Raw genomic sequence first — 15,105 nt, 5'->3', positions numbered from 1 at the left:
ATGTATAAGCTCACAACTACATGTGTATAACTGCAACTTGCAAGGTTTAACCAGCTAAATTTACAATATATCTAATATTTATACATTTAAATGTTTATTATGCAGATGTTCTTTCAATATGGACAACACAGTCAGTGTATTTTGAAAATTACGCATGTATTGATTGATGATCGTCAAGCTAACCAGCCCTTCGAACTTTGTCACCAGCTGACCAGGTCGACCCTTCAGTTCGGTGATATATTTTCCCAATACACTGATTTGAGAGTGGGAAAGTCCATTGTATAGGGTAGATAGCATTTGCACTTCCTTTCACACCTCGTGTACAAGCTAAACTATCTGGGTCACGATAGCTATTCAGTTTACATGTAATTTGGAAGGGTCAAACATCAGACAAAAATGGGTTCCGGAGCACAGGGGCTTGGCACGATGGTGATGACGTTCCATATATGTATGTATAGTATATACATAAAGAATACATGGTCAGTGTCTTAAAATATAAGCTGTATTTTGGCGAGGGTAAAGAAATCGCCACTTTTGTCTTTCTGTCCCGAGCCAGCAATACAGCTTATATTTTAAAACACTGACTATGTACATGTATTCTATTTATCCTCCAACAGTCATGAAAATAATCATCAAAAATAATCATTTTTATGTGAAACGGTGTCAAATATCACAGAAATATGTTCGTCTTTTAAACGTAGTTTCTCTTTGAAGTAGGTCAGTCGAACTGACGCATGTGCTAAGATTCCAAAATACAGCTGTTTTCCGTCACTGCCGTATATACAGCAAAAATATATATACAGTGGGTGTATTCCGACAATGCGGTGGCAGTTGCAGGATAAATTCATATATGGACCTTCATTTATAAACTTGTCACTGAATATTTCACTTGAAGAACATTTTCATAACCCGCCATTCTCGCAAGTTTACTCATGTGCACACGAGTGCTGAGAAAGGTGTGTGCATTCAGTTCGACCAATCAAATCAACGCTTACTCAGCGCGATCGACTTTGTTAGAGTACTGTCGATACACAGTAATGTAGTACCAATACCTGTCGTACTTGTGTTACACTTTGACCGTACACACTTCAGCGCGCAGCGCTGTAAAAGTTAAATGACCCAGATATGTGACCTGTATTTGTGACATATGTTTGTGATTTTCGCTTTACGCCCACCGCCTGAGATACAAATGTACAGTTTACAGTATCCTGATTTCGTTGTAGACAATGACCTGGCGGCTAATCGTGGTCCTGTCTCCTGCCCCGTATGTAGGGACACTTTCCGGTTTGGTGTATTCAGTGAGAAACTTTACGACAGCGCTTGCCTTCATTGCTGCTGGTTATATACTACAGAGGGGCAATGTGTTAGTATAGCTTCTGATAGTTATTTGTATGTCAGTATTTTAAACCAAATTTTTAAACCATTTTATTTGAAGATTGTAAGCTATGTTGAGACCATTCATGTAAGCGCCATCCACGTACGATAGAGTATTTGCTACATCCATCACATTCGCTTATTTGTTTGCACTCTGAACTATCCATTCGGATCATTTGTCAGTATATTCTGGTATTAATTCCCTGAGGTTCGTCGTAACCCTACTTTCTAGATTTGAATTATTGCAAATAGCTGCGCCATCTTCAAACTATTCACTTGTCCTGTTGTTCATGTTATTTGAAAATATTTGCATATCAACAAAAAAATATAATACAATTTTTGACTTGATTCCCTTTCTGTAAAATGATTCAAAATCCTTTGTTTTGTTTGACTCTCTACGTAGAAAGTTCTGTGTATGTGTATACTTCTCGCATATTTTGAAGAAAGTTCCTTAAATATGAAATAACACGTCGTTTTGAACGTGATACTTCTAAATCTAGTAAAAAGAATTTAGATAAATAGTTCATGCTCGACTGTTTATATCTACAGAACAAACAAGAACGAGGCACTGCGCCACTACCAGCATTTGTTCATTATCTTAATAACCTTATCGGCAATTGGGATAATATGTGGAGTTGTGATGAATGCGCTTGATATCCGAAAGGTGAGCTTCAAAGTACTGATACAAGGTGTATACCAGCGAGTGTACCTTTTCCCCTTTTGTCTTCAACTTTTCTTTAAGTTTGAATCATTTTTCTGATATACTATTGTATTATGAATTCCACGCCTATCAAAGGCGATTGTAGCTGAACAGAACAAAATCATTATGCTTTTATCTTTATAGCATTTAATGTGTTTAAAATTTCCATATCATCATAACATTTTGAATGTCTTCTTAACAATAAGTAAAGTGATTAAGTTAAGTAACACATCTAACGCGTTAAATGCTATGTAAACATTACACGCGTTAAATGCTATGTAAACATAACACGAATTAAATGCGTATGCATTAATTCTATCTCGCCTTACATATCACGTGACCGGCACGGAAGACTATATTAATAGCTGATCGGTAAATATGGCAAACATATCGTGTCCATTAACATATCTTTTTGTACGGTCTTATCTGTTTCATTAGTATTGATTTAATGATGGGGTGCGCTAGGATGATTCAAAGATCAACTGTTTATGGCTATGCTTCAGTATTGATAATATATACAGAACTCGACAAAAGAAACAAACAAACGTTAATGCGCGAATGCAATGGAACATTATTAATTCGATTCCAAAACATTGACTATTGTTAGAATGTTTTAGTTGTACATACAAGTTTGTAGATTCAACACTATGGTAAAACCACCGTCAACACCGTTGCCATAACAGCCGATCAAAGCCGCGATCACGAATGCACTAGAAAAGTGGAAGATCAAGTCTTTTGTGCAATGTGCCGATATTCGTAAAACCGGGACCGGTATATCACGTCACAGTAATGCACAAGTAAATATCATAATGAGCATTGTTGCCAGGCGTAACATTAACCCACATGCGCACCTTTATAACTACCAAATACTTTACATGGAACATATATAGCTATAAACTATTTCACAAAAGAAAGTACCGATGTAACAACGTTATACTAGGTGGACGACGAATTTGTTACCAGTGTGCCACCCGGCTCGATGTTACATTTAGGTAACATGCCATATTCTTGTTCAACTGTTTAAGACTTCTATGATTTATAATTTCTGTTTTAGGGCGGCGCTTTGAATTCCAGGATAAGCAGGTATCAACAATCGAATATAGAATCCAAAGAACTAATATCGAAAACGGAGCCGTCCAGCAAGTACTCTGCTGATAACGACGCGAAAATCAGCGACGACATTTAATTTATGAAATTATCTTGCTCTTGTTGACCATTTTTACCATTTCTATTTAGCTGCTGGTGATTTATCTTTCAACACGTAGCACTGTCAAAGCTGATTCATTCCTAACAATCCATGATTGTCATGCGACATGTGTAGTTGAATGACACCAAATTCGGATAATTAAATGAAGAAACCGTTTTATCTTTCATTGGTATTTATTTCAAAGAAAAACGTGTTCATACTTATTCGGTGAAACTTGGTTATTCTTTTTTGAGGACTAAAGAGAAAAGCTTAGCCCTTGATAACAGTATCGACATAACTTACATGTAAATGATTATGTTCAATTGATTAATATTTCCAGTGCTATTGCCAAATCAAGGATATGTATAACATCTACTATATCAAACTAAAACAAAATACACATTTTAGAAATTGTGTTTCATACATACATATATATAGCTTACCTTAATTTGATCTTTCTGGTTATTGCTACAAATCTATGATAGACATGATCCTAGTATCTATATTTCTCGCCTTGGCGGACACTGACATACAATCGCGCTGAAACAAAGGAAGAATACGATAAAGACGGGACAAATGAGTCGGTGACCCATCTGATACACTGTTAAAACACACATAAATCAAAATATGAGACAGTTTAGTTACACCACATCAATACACATTTTTGTAGTATAATGGCACATCACAAGATGAACTGATGTTACATTCTGTACATTTGATACATGCATTTATCTTCTGAAACGTGTGTAGGTGGTGAAGCGTATCCATAGGGCAGGCTGAGGAAAAAAAGCCATTAAGCTTTTCAGATCTGAATTGATGATACATTACGCCTCCTGTCTGAAAGGGTAATCTACGATCATTGCATATATTATTCTAGTTAAAACAGCGACGGCCTTGTTCAAAGTGTTCATACAGAAATACTTTTTCAATGGTAAAAAGATAACTTATGCATCTTCGGGTATATAAGTGAAAACAAACATTGATGAATTGAAGAGGAAACAAATTATGTGATTCGGCACCTAGACATATATTTTTACTGTTTTCCTATAAGAAATATATATAACAATTGTGTCTATCACATTTATTTTTGTACATGGGTATACATGGGATCTTAAAAATGAGTTTTAGTTTAAATAACTTGTCTTAGAAGATTTCATTTTCACGACTTTTAAGAGGACAATACATATGATTTATTTAAAATTTTAGACGAGCTACATACATTTCTTTATTTTTTAAAGTAAAATGTGGATGACTTAAGCAAGCGAAGGCGGCCCTTTTTTGTGCCATTCGAAATTGATTACCCTTAGATATAGGAATCAAACGAAAACCTGGTCTTTGGATCATGTGTAGCAAAATACAATAATGATCTATTTCACTTATACATTTTGTATATACATATAATTATATTTCAAAGGTACAGTAACTGACAACAGTAGCGCGTTGTCTGTGTGGCCTATTTACACTATCACTAGTCATCTAAAGTTTATGATACGTATCGGTAAGGCTAAGCCAGCGAACACATATTTTACATTCAATGTGCACATACCACAACGTAAATATATAGAGTCAGACGCAGGCAAATATATGTTTGATTATTACTTATTTTACCGATATATATGTATATATTGTAACAAAGTTACACAAATAAGTAATAAAGACAAATAGTCGTGCTTACTTCGGGTCTCGCACTCACGATCTACGGCACCTAATCGCCTAGCCAGTAAAAACCGTAGCTGATACAAATCCACCTCATAAACGTTGTTAAAAAACGTTTTAAAGACGTAGTGACGGTCGGCCAGATACCCTGACTGACATATATATTTTAATGAGTACAGTTACTGACCGCAATAACGTATTGTTTGTGTGATTTATTTACACTATCACTGTTCGTTTAGAATTCAAGGGTACGCACGAATAAGGCTAAGCCTACGAACACTTTCGTATAGCCTATGTCAAGATACTGGACTTATATATATATCTTGTTATGACTTATATACTCTTGTATAAAAGGTAAAATAACTAGCATTAGTAGCAAAAATGCGTAATAAAGACAGTTTTTATTACTTGTACTCCAATCTGGTCTCGAACTCACGGCCTAAAACGCCTGTTTTCCTAGCCAGAAGCACCCGCAGCTTATACCACTCATACACATCTACGTTCTTATAAATATCGTCTCAATTGCATACTGATAGTAGAGCCAATACCATGGCTGATATATATACATATATGTGTGTGTATATATACATGTATATAAGAAATTGAAATCTGTCCTTGCGAAGCATTCCATCTGTTCCGACCTTGTTTATTACGTCACGCTATTGTTAACGTCATCACAATTGATGACGTCATACATATCTAAGCAACGTACAAATAAACAAAAGTTCAGTCCGCCTGAAGAAGCCTGAGAGGGCAGAAAGGCCTTGCGGCAAAGTCTGTTTTTTGTTATTTTCGATACATGTATATATATATATGTTTGAGGGTTCAGTAACTGACAACATAGAGCATTGTCTGTGTGATCTATTAACACTGACTCTTTACATTCAGACTTCATCGATACGCTTGAATAAGACAAAGTAAACATTTTGTATAGCTAATGTAAAGATACCATACCACCGATATGACATTGTAACATTTATACCCAGTTATTAAAAGGTACACTAACATCAGTTGGGAATTTCAGGTTTGATCTAATTTTTAAGCTATCCAGATATTAAGTGATGCATGGTAGGTAAGAACTTTGCACATGATGATTCTTTTATTAGTTCAAAAAGTGTACGATGAGTGGTTACTTGACATCAAGGATATTTTAAAATAGTTTTATTTATAGATTCCCTTTATTGTTACCTCCAAGTGGACTACTAGTTGCTCTATTCTTATGAAAATGTTATAAAAAAAACATTTGCTATATTTCATTACTATATACTGCTCGGAAAGTATCATCATTCAGTTAATATTTCACCATCATCACAAATCATCTATCTAGTGTTGTAAACCTTGTATTATTACTTTTGCTCGAGATAGTTATAAACGTTTCAAGCGTTACTAAGCCTCTTATTATTGGATGTTAAGAATTATAAGAATGAAAAGATTCCCAGTAGAGCACATAGTGTTAGCAGAATACATAATACCCTACATATATTATTTTCATATTCAAATATTTTATTCCCAGGCAAAAATTCATGGACTGCCCGGGTTAGCTATAATTTGTTGACCAACGTGGAAAACGCACTCAGTAAACCATGAGAAAAAATACATTTCATATTTTTTTTTTTGTCCCCTGCATCCACCTTATCCCACATAGAGGTGATCAGTTTGCTGAGTATAGATTATTATCCCACCAATTGTTGATTGTTGCTCCCAAGCATTAACAGAATTAGACTTATATTGCCTATAAGCTGATATGATGCTAAAATGCACTCTGTAATCCCGGCCGCCTCAGGCCCTGGGCTCGGTTTAATCAGATTACATTACTGGGTAGATGTATATGATCACATCATCATCCTCCAAGGATCATTGCTACTTTGTTTGATTAAAATTAGACTTGTGGTCCAATCTGGTCTCGAACTCACGGCCTAAAACGCCTTTTCGCCTAGCCAGAAATACCCGCAGCTTATACCACTCATACATATCTACGTTCTTATACGTTCTGTTAATAGGACGTTAAACAAAAACAAACCAAACCAAACCATTGACCCATAAAATTTCTAGAAGCCCAGAAAAAAAACCGATGTTTGGAATACATACCGTATCTTCCTGCAGAATATTAGCTTTATCACTGTTTACCTGCTTGGTATGTAACATGACTTAATGTTAGTTTAGCCTGTTCGCGAGTGTGTTATGATAGTTATTCTTCATAGTATCAACACGAATATGATTGCTTAGTTATCATTTTATCCGCGCAGCTTAGTTATAGTGTATATCGGAATCAGGTCGTCCGTCCATCTATCTGTCCGTCCGCTTCTAGACACAACGATGTACTAACTACTTCTCCTAAACCACTGAGGGAATTTCAACGAACCTTGCTGCCAAAAACCCTTATACATTGTAGATGTGCCTAATCTATATCAGGTTGAGTTACCTTCCCTTTTCTAAAAGTATTGAGGCGGCAGACTAGCTCACATTGGTTTTCGTTCAATAATCTCAGCAATTTCTAACAGACTAATTCAAATCTTGATAGTCATGTTTATCAACACAAGAGTTCATCATGGTGAATATGTGTTCAATGGACCCGTTTTTCCGGTCGGACGACCAAGATGGCTGCCACGACCTGATTGGCTAAAAAACAAATTCTCTATCACTCCTTCATTAACCAATGGAATTAGATAAAACTTTTTTGGAGGGATGGTTACAAAGTTAAAATCAAAAGCATAATGGCCGTCAAAGGGATTTTTATTTGTCGACATTAGATATCGCCCGATGAATGTTAGTATGTATGAGTAGTATGGTACTGCAAAAGCAATAGTGGCGTTTAATTTTTGGGGGAAAAGCCGCCATTTCCTGGTCTCTGATTTGTGTAAAATGTTCGATTTTCCTGAAATTTGGTCTGAAGATACACTATTGGACATCGTTCACCTTCGTAACCTCAGTTTAACATTTGAACAAAAATGTCCTGGCCTCGGATTTGTGGTAATTTTAATATTGTCCTATTTTGATGGAATTTGGTATGTAGGTTTACTCAAAGTACCGATCACTTCCGAAATTTCAGTTTCTTATTTGATCAGAATGGTGGCCATTTACTGGCCTCTGATTGGTCGAAATTCACGGGTTTTTTTTTTAAAGATTTTCAATGAAAACTGGTTTAAAAGGTTATTAGGCGACTCGGAATTCAACCATATAGGTTTGTGATTGGTTATAATTTAGATAATGTCTAAGTTCTATGAAAATTGGTTTATAATGGTTTTAGGAGACTGTTAATTCAACTTTATGGGTTTCGATAACTACCACATTTGCATCTTCGGGAGTATGGGAGGCGTTTACATTTAGTACCTGTTATATAAATGCAATCGGATTTTAACTAACCTTATCGGCAATAATCCTTTTACATTGAAGATGTCCGTAATCTATAAAAGGTAGAATTTACCTCCAATTTTAGAAAGCGTAATTGACCTGTGTTACAAAACTACAACTAATTTCATTATTCTACAAATAATCACATTGTCGGCTGGAGGGCTGAGTTGGCCCTCGATCGACGTTTATGGTTTTGATCTGTTGAGTATTGTTGCACTTCTGTGTATTTCTGTGTATTACTCCTTTTATCTGCAGAATCGTGCCGGAAACACAAGACATTGCTGTTAAACTAAATCATTAAACAGACTTATGTCGTATTGTTGTGTAAAGATGCAGTGAGTCTGATGTCTCATAGAAAGAGGCAGTATCTGACTTAATCCTTTATTTGAACATTTGGCACAAAAACATAACCCTGAATGCATTTGTGTAGTAAGTTGAAACAAACTAAAATGAAGTTGATCAAGTGAAATTCTAATACGATGATCTAGAACAACTAGCGATGCTTTCGGAAAATATAGTATATACATGTATTGCAATTATTAAAAAAATGCTTTCCCCTTTATGTTGAGTACAGGTACATCCTACGTTTACCGAGCGTTATGACCATGAAGCGTTTCTTTGTCAAGCAATTATCGAGATATGTATGAGTTTATATTCATGGTTAATATACTGAACGAATATAAATAATTATCTTCGTGTTTTATCATCCTGAACACTACTTACATTGTTATGTTGTTTAGTAAGCTGTCTGTGAGGTACATTCATATCATTCACATTTTCTTATTTTATTTACCATGATTATTTGTATATGTATGCATATGAACAACGATACATATAGAATGTGTCCGTCTTGAATTCTGCTATTTAGGACTATATATTATAATAACTATTGTTGTTTGGTCATTGTGGTCGAGTGATATGCATGATCACTGAAGAGAAGCATCCATACTATATCGCCGACTCGAGTACGAAAGTTTATTTACAGGTAGATCTAGAATTGAGCCAGTTTAGTGTATCGCGGTAGACGGAAAATGACAGGTAAGGTATAATAATTCATTCTCTGTTCATGTGTAATAGTATATATCATATATGTATTCACTTAAGTGTAATTATGGCATTTGTTGTTATACGATGATCTCTTTTCTATCTCAGATCAAGTTGATACAAGCTACGACCAAACTTATTATAATCAAATAATGTAATACCAAATGAATAATCCAAATGACTGAAGTATTCTTAATTAGATCATATTTGTGCATGTTTCCTTTAAATGGTCATGTCTTCCTCTCTTCAACAATATAAAGTTATAACTTACAGATTTTTCACTATTTCTACAATATATTTTTTAACGAAAGATCTTAGTAATCTTGTTAAACATGACAAAACCATGAGTTAAGCCGACTTGGTTTCAAGTGTAATCATATAAGTAACCAGTGACTGACTGGGCGCGATCGAACAGAATATCAAAATACCTAAAATACCTGTAATGTAGGAGTCATTGGCACACATTGCAATGTGTTAGTTGGTTTGTTACGACACTTGGCTATCTCTGAACCTATCCATCAATGCAAAGTACCAGTAAAGTATAGATAATAGCGTTTATTATGTACCTAAAATTATTCCTTTGGGGATATCACCTTTTTCGGGTTAACATTTATTATTTTCACATTCGTAATATTAAATTAGATAATTACACAGAAATGATTTCATTACGTTTACTTCATGTTGGGATCTAGAATTTCTCTGTTATTACCTTACAGATAACTGAAGTACCACAAAGTGACTTACTTATTGTAATGGGACAAATGGTATTCTGCTGGTACGACGACGATGTGTTCATTTTACTAATGCCTTAAAACTGTACATTTTTAAGCAATTTGAACGTGAGAAGTGTGTCTGCTTCAAATTGTCTAGTCATAATATAACGTAGCTCGAGTTTCATCTTGCCCTGGCATTATGTCTGGTGTAGAGCCGGAGCGCACTATTATATGAAAACGTGGAATTGTCAGCGTAAATTGAGAGTCTATACGGTCGGAAAAGAACACCGATTTGGAACTAAATGTATGTTTTGAGGTAAAAATATATCTCATTGAGGGTAGGTGCTATTTCACGCCCAATCTTATTGTGTTTGCACCAAACTCTTAGCGACACTAAACGGTGTACTAGAATTCCACGTTTTCATATAGTAGTGCGCTCTGACCTTACACCACGCATGGTATCAGGTCCAGAGGAAACGCGGGCTATAGGTAACAGTGAGACATTGTTTGTTTCTGTCAATTCCAATAAATTCGGTTTAGGTTAGACGGAAGGTTCCTTTTAACTTACGCAGTTAGCATTCTGTATTTAAACGTAACAGACAATTTAATTTTGCTTCCAAATAAGTGTTGTTTTCAATTTAGATATCCTGAATCAGTGAATATATGTGTGAAGATGAATGCATACATGATAATTAATTAAATTTTATCAAGCATCGGACGTCATCATGCCGCATATGTAGTAGTATCAGTGCAATGGACACACATATACAATGTATATTTACATTCTGTGTTGCATTTGCCTACATGTCGTTAGTAAACCAAATTGTATTAATGAGACTGTATACTACAATTTACAGTGATTCGGTCAGAGTAGGAATACAGTCCCTGGCCGAGGTGTTGCTTGTCAAAGCAATGGCCGCCAGTTACTTTCTGACTGGGGAGATTTCGAATGCTAGCATTTATAATCCACAACAAAAATAAAGCAACTTCACAAGTTATGAGAGCAATATATTATAATTAAAACTAAATGTAGTCAACGAAAAATAACTATAAGCGCCGTTCTTGATCTAGGATTATCAAATTGTCAATGTCGTCACACTCACAGGGGCTCGTTTCCGAATTTTCAGAAATGTAAGACACGACAACATTAAAAGTCCAGTATTTATATTAAAAAAATCTTGTGATAAATCAGGAGTATCGACATGGTTTCCGGTTGTGTATATATTCACTGATGTCAAAGAACTACCTTACAAAATTGGGCCCTTGTGAAGTTGAAAATCGTCTGCTAAGACGTGACTGGTAAGACTTGAATCTGTTTCGAACGAAATATCCTTGAAATCATTGTCACCTACTGTCAAGACGACTTTCATTTTGAATTTAAGAACTGACATTCTTCTGAAAATAACGAAAACCAAGTCGATAGAAACTTAAGTATTTCCGAGGAATCGAGTTTGTCCTATGCAATACCCGTTCAAAGCCGCATCACTTCTAAATGTTAGCCGTATAGAATTGCGCCGAAAAAACGGCTTGGATTTTAAACAATCAGAAATTATGCAGTTGTGAATAATTTGACGATATCTACAACGTACATGAAATAGAAAATACAGCCAAGTTTGTGCAAAACCATTGTATGTGTTTGCTATGAAAAACGACACGAGGGACTATATTATTCCTTCTGGAAATATCGACTGTTCCGGAATTTGAACTAGATGACGTCAGTGATAGGGTAAGTGGCAAATTTAAACACGACATAATCTACAGTAAATAAAAAGTTTTTAATGAATGTAGATATAAGCATTGAACTGTTACCAAATGGTAATATACAGTCGATATGAATACAATTTGGGTGACAGATAAATATTTCATGTCGCCCTAACGGATGTTTGCACAAACTTGCGGGATTAATATTCATACTTAACAATTATTTACCCCGTATATCTTATGTAAATATTTAGAGGACATATCTCTTCCCAGTCGCCATGCGACCGTCATGTTCCTTGTGTTGATGAGGTACTGTACTATTATTCAATGTATAGAAACACATCCTGTGATATCATCAACGCGATAAACAGCCATAAAGAATATGTTCGTCATGTGTTATGTTCCTACATATATCATCCGTTAAGCCATTAAAGTAGGTTGCTAAGATAGTGGCTGTGTTTGTGTGTAAGCAATGTCAATTTGTTTGATGGTTTAAATTGTTTCATTGACAAATATATGGGGTTTTTTATCACAGGCATCAATGTTTCCATGGCGGAGACGAACGTTACACGATTTCATATTGATATGGTTTAACATTCTTACATCAGATTAGATCATACGAAGACAGGCTCATTGCCAGAAGTACTCATTGGGCCATCACAATGAAAACATGTCATGTATTGGATCAGTAATATATACAGGGAATCAATCACAAGTTATCGCTAGAACCATTATGTCCAATGGATAGAAAAAGATATTAAGAAGTTCTATTCATTTTTACAAGTTTTCAATGGTCGATGATCGTTAATATTAATTAGTGCTTTTGGAATAGTAAACATAAGGTAAAACCATTTGGATTGCAAACATCATCAACTTTTAATGTTTAAAGCATCGGTAACATTGACGTTTATATATTGTAGCATGTTGGCGATATGGTGTCTTGTTTTGCAACAGTTTCATGGTGTTTGGAGTTTACTACTTCATGTATATCCCAACTTCCCTTCAAAGTGAAATAATCAATAGTTATGTAAGTATGATAATTATGCAGGTTAACATTAGGAAAATGATAAACATATAAACTCTACACATTTATTTATTTATTTTTTTCTAATTTTTATTAGAATTATAATATACAAGTATCAAAGCAACGTTTCGTTCCGCAAGTTTAGGTACTCAGCTCCCACTGAGATTGCTATCAACCTACCTCGACAATATATGTAAATTGAACTCGTAATGGAAAGAGATATATTCGTATTACTAGGCAAAATATGTACATTCCTATCGTTTTTTTCATTCATTCAACGGAAACATCTTCACGTCAAGAATATTGTTTACAGTGAAATTACAACTGAAGACAGCTACATAGTTTGCAATGCTTCAGTATCACAAATACGCTAATAAGATACTGTAAGGTATTCAGTGAATGTCTTCTGAGTAACAACTTTGTGCTCACTCTGACACAATAATATCTTACATATAACCAGAGCCACAGAAGTACTGATTAATTTTTGTGACCTTAACTTAAATAAATATATAGGGATATGTTCTGTATATATTTATTGTGGTGACTTCTATCACTGACGAGTCCTAATAGGACTACTAAGATGTATAATTCGTGTTGTATTATTTATTTGGGCAAATCTTGGACAGAAATAATAGTAAAACAATTATTTACAGAATTCAAACATCTGGTCCAACAACACGGGGAACACGACTAACTGTAAAGTTTGTCTAGGTCTTGGAGAAGTGCGATACAATCTATTATTCTCCGTTACAAGATGGACGTAAGTACGGAGTGTTCTCCTTAATTAGTCTTTATATTTGTTCATAACACTTATGGTAAGGCCGTTAATTGCAGGGTGATGTAGAGTTATCATTACCTGAAGTTACCATGTACTTCGAGGGCTTGCCAAATGTAGGTATAACACCCGAGTGTTAATAAACCTTTATATCAACCCGTGATCAGGGCTATACATTTTTATCATACCGAATAAAATTGAAATAAATGATGTTATTGAAAAATGTTGTCGAGGTTGACGCAAACACTGAGCGAACTGAGACGAGATTACCAGCGTATGCCAAAAATGTGACTTGTGCCCGACATTGGGTTAGTATATAGAGTTAAAGAATTGTAGAAAGTGATATGTAATTACTCATCTTCCGATGTTTTAAAGCTATTGTTTTTAATATTACAGGTCAGTCGTCGTGTGTCTACCATCCGGGGTCGTGATCGACAGAATTGGTAATGGCTGTAAGTAAATGTACACATGTGTCCTCAATGTTATTAATTGAAAACAATGTACAGTATGATATGTAGCGTTTTTACAAGCTTATGTAAAGCTTTAACACATAGATCCATTCAATTACAATTTCTTTATTAACTGTGGGCCATATTGCCCATTAGCACATACTATATACACAATCGTAATATACGTGAACAACAGCAATACAAAATACAAAGTAGAGAACGAGTTAATAATCTCTACATATAGCCTGGCTCCTATTCTTTCACTACCGACACTTTCCTGTGAGGTGTGTGGTGTAACAATGTATAAAATGAAGACATTCGTCCTGATAGGCGATATGTTCATGACCGTGACCTTGTCACTTGCGTTCGTTAAATTCCTAATGAAGGTTGTGCATAGCTTTTATTGTGGAGGGCTTCAATCCTGGAGTTCACAGTAAATAGGTTATGCAGCAAACATACAAAAATGTGATGTCACTTTAAGATTCATTATAATCGTTTTTGATAAGGGTCTGCGATGCTTTTTAGTACAATGGTACTAATCGGCTCGGTTCTGTTTGCTGTGGGAGCAACGTCTCATCCCCCTGTGACAACACCCATGTACATACTCATGGTGACTGGATATGGATTCCTGGCATTTGGAGATGCGTCTCTACGTTGTACGTATCTGGATTTTATCCATAACTATTTCTATATACGTAATATTAAACAGAAAAAATATTGTTACAACCTTGACTTAAGACGTACTGACCTGATTTTTTAAAAACTTTTTAGTTGTGGAGCATCTCGAAAATAGTTTTTAACTAAAACTGACGTTGTTTGATTATGTGCCAATATCTTTTAAGGATTTACCACTTGTTTTTCTATAATATTAATGTCTTGTGATTGAGATTGCTATTCAAGATTGTTTATGTTACATTACTACTTCCATGTAAGGATCACGTTTGATGTCTGAGTGTCCTCTTGAAAAAAATCCAAAGGCCGGGTTTCAAAATTACCTAAGAAGGAAATACGATAGCATGTATGTGCTATTGGTAGCCTCCGTAGTACTACGTTCACAAGTAGGCATTTGTGCTTGCCAGAAATGAAGAAAAAAAATGTTTTTGGGAAAAGTTCTACAATATGATTTCCCCCT

Source organism: Pecten maximus, chromosome 1, assembly GCF_902652985.1.
Source record: "Pecten maximus chromosome 1, xPecMax1.1, whole genome shotgun sequence".
Lineage (NCBI taxonomy): Eukaryota > Metazoa > Mollusca > Bivalvia > Pectinida > Pectinidae > Pecten > Pecten maximus.
This window is presented reverse-complemented; position numbering follows the sequence as displayed.